The 6,564-nt window shown below is 51.7% G+C and overlaps 1 protein-coding gene across 2 annotated transcripts in view; it reads left to right on the top strand.

Annotated features, from left to right (window-relative positions):
• Positions 1 to 6,564, top strand: part of SCARA5 (scavenger receptor class A member 5) — a 121,152-nt gene that overhangs the window by 94,519 nt on the left and 20,069 nt on the right. The gene's annotated exons all lie outside the window — the stretch shown is intronic.

Raw genomic sequence — 6,564 nt, 5'->3', positions numbered from 1 at the left:
CCTTCCCCCACTCATTCCTTCCCCCACTCATTCCTTCCCCCAGTCATTCCTTCCCCCAGCCATTCCTTCACCAGTCATTCCTTTCCCCACTCATTGCTTCCCCCACTCATTCCTTCCCCATTCATTCCTTCCCCCACTCATTCCTTCCCTCACTCATTCCTTCCCTCACTCATTCCTTCCCCCAGTCGTTCCTTCCCCCCCTCATTCCTTTCCCCAGTCCTTCCTTCCCCCCACTCATTCCTTGCCCCAGTCATTCCTGCCCCCACTCATTCCTTCCATCAGTCATTCTTTCCCCCACTCATTCTTCCCCCACTCATTCTTCCCCCACTCATTCCTTCCCCCACTCATTCCTTCTCCCACTCATTCCTTCCCCAACTCATTCTTTCCCCCACTCACTTCTTCCCCCACTCATTCCTTCCGCCACTCATTCCTTCCCCCTGTCATTCATTCCCTCAGTCATTCATTCCCTGTCATTCATCCCCCCAGTCATTCCCCCACTCATTTATTCCCCCACTCATTCATTCATTCCACACCCTCTGTTGAGCACTGGAATGTGCCACGCTCACTGTTTGCTGCAGGGATGGAATGTGGAACCACAAAGATGAAGAATGGTAGCTGCCTTCTCACAACTTCCTGCAGGGAGTTCAGAGAGACATGGAAGAGGGAATCACAGTGTAGGATTTCTCATTAGTGGGGAGCGCATACTGGGGCCACAATCATGGAAGCCTTCCCAGAGGAGGTGACATCTCTATGCCTTACTTACAAGGCCCATCAACAGGGGAGTTATGTAGCCAGGGCTTGATCCCAGATCCACGCCCTTTCACGGTGCTTCTCAGCCTTGGCTTGTGCACAGAGATCACCTATGAATGGTTCAGAACTGGCCCCTCACACTGATGGATTTCAGAGCTTCCCAGGTGCTTCCTAGATATAGTCAAGACTGGAGCTACTGCTTTAAGTCTAAGGTTCATTCCCTTAAGCCTGAGAATAGAGGATGCGGCAGACCCCATAGGGCTGTTGTGAGATGGATGAAAAGCACTTTATGTTTGGAAAGGGCGGTTATTAAATATTTGTCTTAAGTATTCAGCCTGAGTGTCGCCTCTGTGGATTGAAAATAACAAGCCTTTCTTCTCTTCTCTGTGACTCTGCCATGTGGCAGCTGTGTGACCCCGAGCAGATTTTTACTTGGCTTTTCTGGGCCCATTTTCTCTTCTGTTAAATGAGCCGTAATAACTAACCCATGGAGCGACTGCGAAGAAGAAATGAGCAAATGCAGCACAGAGCACTTTGCACGGTGCCCAGCATGTGCACGACGGGACCTCAGCAGACAGACGTTCGTTCTCTTTTCTTTTTGTGCTTGACTTGAACTCTGTCCTGGGTACTGCCCAGAACTTGGCTGTGTTGTCTCTGGGTTTGGGGTTGGCTCTGAGCCAGGTGTGGACAAGCTCTGCTGGCGGTAGGTAGCTCTGAGATTACCCAAGCCCTGGAAGCCAGTTCTGAGAGACGGCAGCCATTGGCCATTATGCAGTCCTCCTAAACCCGCTGACGGGGAGTAATGAAACACTTGCTCAGTTGCGCTGAAAGAAATTAAAGGCTATTCCTCGTCTCACACCCCAATGATACCCATGAAGCCCCAAGCACATTGTGTAAAATAAGGTAGGGAATTGTTGGATCAAAACCCTGGGGATGTCTAGAGATGCCAGGGCCGAGTACATGAAACCAGATGCTGGCTTGAAAATCCTGGAATGCATTCCCTAGAGATGCTGTTGGGTTCCTTTCCATTCCCAGAGGCAAGATGAGCAGCTGTCCGTTGTGCTAAGAAAGGAGAGGCTCTCTGTGTTTGAAGTAGAGGGGAGGGGTTCAAGGCCAAGGCCCAAGACCCCTTCCAGTTCCAGGGCTCAGGGGCATCTGGGGTACGACCCAGCCTGCTTTGCCTGGGACCTTGCTTGTCTGATGTACATATTTACAAAACAAAGAGAGCAAAGAAATGTTTGTTTTGAGAGGAGAATCCCCACATACTAGATTTCTAAGGTCTGTGCAATGAGCTGAAGTGTGGTCGCAGCCCTAGCATTGCATTCCTGGGCCATTCCAGAGCTGCCTTGCTTAACCAATAACATCCAGTTTGCATCAATGTGTGGAAATTTGCTGACAGCAGGAGCCAGTCTTCTGCCTTGCAATCACCCTGGTCTCCGCCTCCCCTAATGTGCTAAAGAGCCAGGAACCAAGCCCTGGGGAGAACAGAGGAAGTCAGGAGAAGACTCATTCAATTCAGGGGATGAGCCTTTTTGTTCCTGCTTCCCACGGGTGCAAAGAGACTTTCCAGGACACATCCCTGCTCCGTTGCTGGCCCTCCAGGCCATCCCAAATGTGGGGACCCTTGGAGCTAACCTACACGCTACTGAGAGAACTGCCAGCTGGCTGGGGTGGGAGCTCACAGTGATGGGACCTCACGCTAAGTGCCAAGTTCTCAACATGTCCTGTTGCTCCCAACTGCCGCTGTGATACCCATTTTAGGAAGAGCTGAGGTGTGGAGAGGTCACTTCTGGCCCATCGTGGAGCCGGATTCTGACCCTGCTCGTAAGTCCAGATGGCTCTTTTTTTTCTGAGACGGAGTCTTGCTCTGTCACCAATCTGGAGTGCAGTGGCGCGATCTCAGCTCATTGCAACCTCCGACTCCTGTGTTCAAGTGGTTCTCCTGCCTCAGCTTCCTGAGTAGCTGGGATTATAGGTGTCCGCCACCACGCCCAGCTAATTTTTGTATTTTCAGCAGAGACAGGGTTTCACCATGTTGGCCAGGATGGTCCCGACCTCCTGACCTGGTGGCCCACCCCCCTTGGCCTCCCAAAGTGCTGGGATTACAGGTGTGAGCCACCGCGCCCGGCCCAGGCTTCTCTTTCCACCCTCTTGAGTTGTCTCCCCATAGGAATCACCACGGCAGCATTTGACGCCATGCAAATTCCTAATTTCCCAGGACCCACGGAGGCAAGTAGCTGATCAGTTCTCAGATGGGTGCATGGGATTCACAGGTACCCTCTTCAGGCTTTTCCAGTCCCAAGGATCAGCTACTGGTTCAGGTCATTTCAAGTAATGAGGACCAGCGGGGAGTCTTGGGATGACCAGGATCCATGGTGTCGCAGGTGGGCCTTGCGGATCCTGTCATGAGAAGGTCACTCAGAATCCAAGGCCGTTCTGGGGGCCACTGCCCTGGGCCCAGCTTTTCACTGGGAGGCCTCTTCTCCAACATGGTGTATGATTCCACCATCCCTGCCTCTATCTACCTCTTTGTGTCTGCTTGGCTGTCTCCATATTCCCCAGTTTGGACTCCTGGGAGAGGTGGCCTGCTAATCTTCATCAGAGTGGCTTGGACAGAACTGAGTCAGGGCAATGATTCATGGTCCTTCCCACGTGGAAGGCAGTGCCCACGGGCTGTGAGCATGGCACATGCCCAACCAGCCTGTCGAGAACCACGGTCTAACCACATCTGACCTCTAAGACAGACAAAGCTGGACCTTAGTTACAGTGATAAGAACAGATTGCAGTCAGCGATAACTATTGCAGCAGGAAGAGTCCAGCGTGAACTGAATGTGACCTCGATGTGTACAGAGGTAACAGGGATTTTAAGGGAAAAGGAGGGATTAGGGAGGAGGAAGAGAGGGAACTCTGTAGAGTCAGGGAAGTAAAAAGTTGCAGAAAGTGGAAAGGAGCTGGTTTATGGAAAACCCGTCTGGGTTTGACAACTGGTGCTTATCACAGTGAGGCTTCTGCGCTCCCACAGCGGCCAGGGACAGGGGCTCCGTCTTCAGGTGCTGGCTAGAACACACAGGAAATTCTTTTGGTAGTCTTGCATTTTCTCAGGCAGCCTATTTAAGGAGGGCCAGGTCATCCTAGTGGTAGAATATTGAGCTGCTAGAAACTATATTAGTGTGTGTTCACGTCTATGTAGACACGTCTCATGTCTTTATAGGCCAAGGTTGAGGTTCAGGAGAGCCTGGCTAGAGAGCCTTTGTCACTGATCCCTTGAGAAGCCCATATGACAGTGGAGAAATGAGGACGAGCATGTGTCCTGGTGCCTCTCAGACTTACGAGAGTACTAGCAGCATGCCTGGAGCAGCCCTGCCCGTCCCGTCTCTGCCCTGGGCCCCCCTCACCCCGCCACGCTGCCTGCTTGAGACCCACACCTGCTGGGACAGACTGGATCTGCCTCACCGCATTTTTGCATCCAAAGAAGAGATAGGGTGAAATACGTGTGCATCCCCATGGGTCAGCACATGGTTGGAGATCAGTTAGCAAGGTGGGGATCTAGAAGACAGGCAGTAACACAGCGCAAATCGATGCAACCCAGGGTCAGGCCCTGAGTCACTGTGCGCACAGCAAGCTGTGGCCTCCATGCTGGGGTAGCGCCTTTCCCGCCCCTCCCACCCTGGGCAGGTGGGATCCGTGGGTGAGAACAGCACCCATTCTGGACGTGCAGGCACCAGAGGTTACGAGTGGAACCAGGGAGGAACGGGAATACAGAGGCGTTCAGAAGGGGATTCAAGGCCGGGCGCGGTGGCTCAAGCCTGTAATCCCAGCACTTTGGGAGGCCGAGGCGGGTGGATCACGAGGTCAAGAGATCGAGACCATCCTGGTCAACATGGTGAAACCCCGTCTCTACTAAAAATACAAAAAATTAGCTGGGCATGGTGACGCGTGCCTGTAATCCCAGCTACTCAGGAGGCTGAGGCAGGAGAATTGCCTGAACCCGGGAGACGGAGGTTGCGGTGAGCCGAGATCGCGCCATTGCACTCCAGCCTGGGTAACAAGAGCAAAACTCCGTCTCAAAAAAAAAAAAAAAAAAAGGGGGATTCAGATCATGCTTGCTCACAAAGTGATGCATGCATCCACCCATTGCCCTCCATGCCATCTGTTCAGCCTTTATTCAGCCCCTCAGCCAGCCACGTGTCATGTGAAGAGCTGCAGGGCCATGGACAGACAAGACATGGTCTCCGTGTCCAGGGGAAAATAGGATATGTGCTTGTAACCCTCACAGATGGAGAGCAGTGCCATGTGGTCCTAGGAGTACCAGCCTGCTCTGCCCTGGGCCCTGCTGGTTTAACCTGAAACCGTCTTCTCTTGGTATATGGTATGTTACTGAAAGCGGCCACAATGGGAAGAGCAGTGGTCTCAAAAGAAAAGGATCTGGCATCCCAGTAATGGCTGGTGACTTCTCTCTGAGCCTCAGTTTCCTCATTTTTAACTGAGGTTTTGGCCGATGGAGCCCCTGAGTTCTCTGCCAGCTTTGACATTCTGTGACCTTTCTTATCTATTTTAAACTGTTGGTTCATGTGAGCGAGTCTGGGACAAAGACAACACTTAACTTGTCTTTGCATCATTGTACCGGGCGCAATCCTGGAATGTGGTAGTAATTCCGTACCTGCAACTGGATGGGTAAATAAATACGCCATTGAAAAAATAAATACAGACATTGACAAAATATGCATAAAGAATTAAAAGCTAAGGCTGGTTTATCCTTCCTCCGCCTGCAATCATTGACATGTTCATCTTCAAATACAAACTCAGCAATAGCTGTGCTTCACAAGGGCAACCTTGGTTCTCCCATAAGACTCAGGAGAAACCAAGGTGTTTCTATGAATTTTTGTTAGAAGCATTGCAGTTCCAGACTTAAGGTGATTGTTTTCCATGTAACTGCTCCATCAAAAGGCATCTTACATCAAAGTCGTGATGCAAATTGGCGGACCATGCTCAGAGATCTTCTGAAGAAAGAATTCCAGGAAAGAAAGGAGGGCGTGAATGGAGAGCTGGCCCAAGGGTTAAGTCTCAAGTTCAGGCCTCAGCTCTTCTGCTAGCTGTGAGATGACTTGAGCAAGGCAGGCAAGCCACCTCTCTGGGCCTCTGCTCCCACATGTGCTATGCAAAGAGTGTGGACTACGTCATCTTCAAGTCTCTACCAGCTGGCAAATGCTTTGCTTTGCCATCATTTTTGATGATTGGAAAAGCCCAAAGACTGTGTCTCAATTACCTACAAGTCACCCCTGGCACTAAGTATTGGAACATCTGTTGCCGACAACTAAGTTAATGGAGGTTGTTCCTGGTGATATCCTGAGAAGATGCTGAGTTTCCTTGTCCAGAGCCATGCCTTGATTGTCTCCATGACCTGGCCTTATCTGTGCCTCAGCTGTACCCTCTTTATTGGGGAACGAGTTCAAGCTGTGAGAGATCTGGGGCCTGCAGCAGGAGTGTGGCTGAGGACCATGGGGTTGGTCCCAGGCGTGGCCTGGGTGAAGGGCAGGCTCAATCCAACAGGTCAAGGAAGGGGGAGGCAGGTGCTGTGATCTGGGGCTGCAGCAAGGCAGAGAGCTCCAAGCAGAGGTTGGAACTGACACTCCAGAAAACTTGTGGGGTGAAACAATGAGCCCCTTGATCTGGGAGACGGCAAGGAGGCTGCCCAGCCAGGACCCAGTCTCCCGCCTGTGTTCCTTCAAGCTGCTTTTCTCCCATAGGGTTACCCGGTGAGAGCAGGCAGTGAGGCTCTGGTCTGGGCTTTGAGGTGACGCACTTTTCTCTTTC

The sequence above is a fragment of the Sapajus apella genome, unplaced genomic scaffold (assembly GCF_009761245.1).
Source record: "Sapajus apella isolate SASKATOON/1434 unplaced genomic scaffold, GSC_monkey_1.0 scaffold150, whole genome shotgun sequence".
NCBI lineage: Eukaryota > Metazoa > Chordata > Mammalia > Primates > Cebidae > Sapajus > Sapajus apella.
Note: the sequence above shows the minus strand (reverse complement) of the source record. Positions and strands in the feature narration are given on the sequence as shown.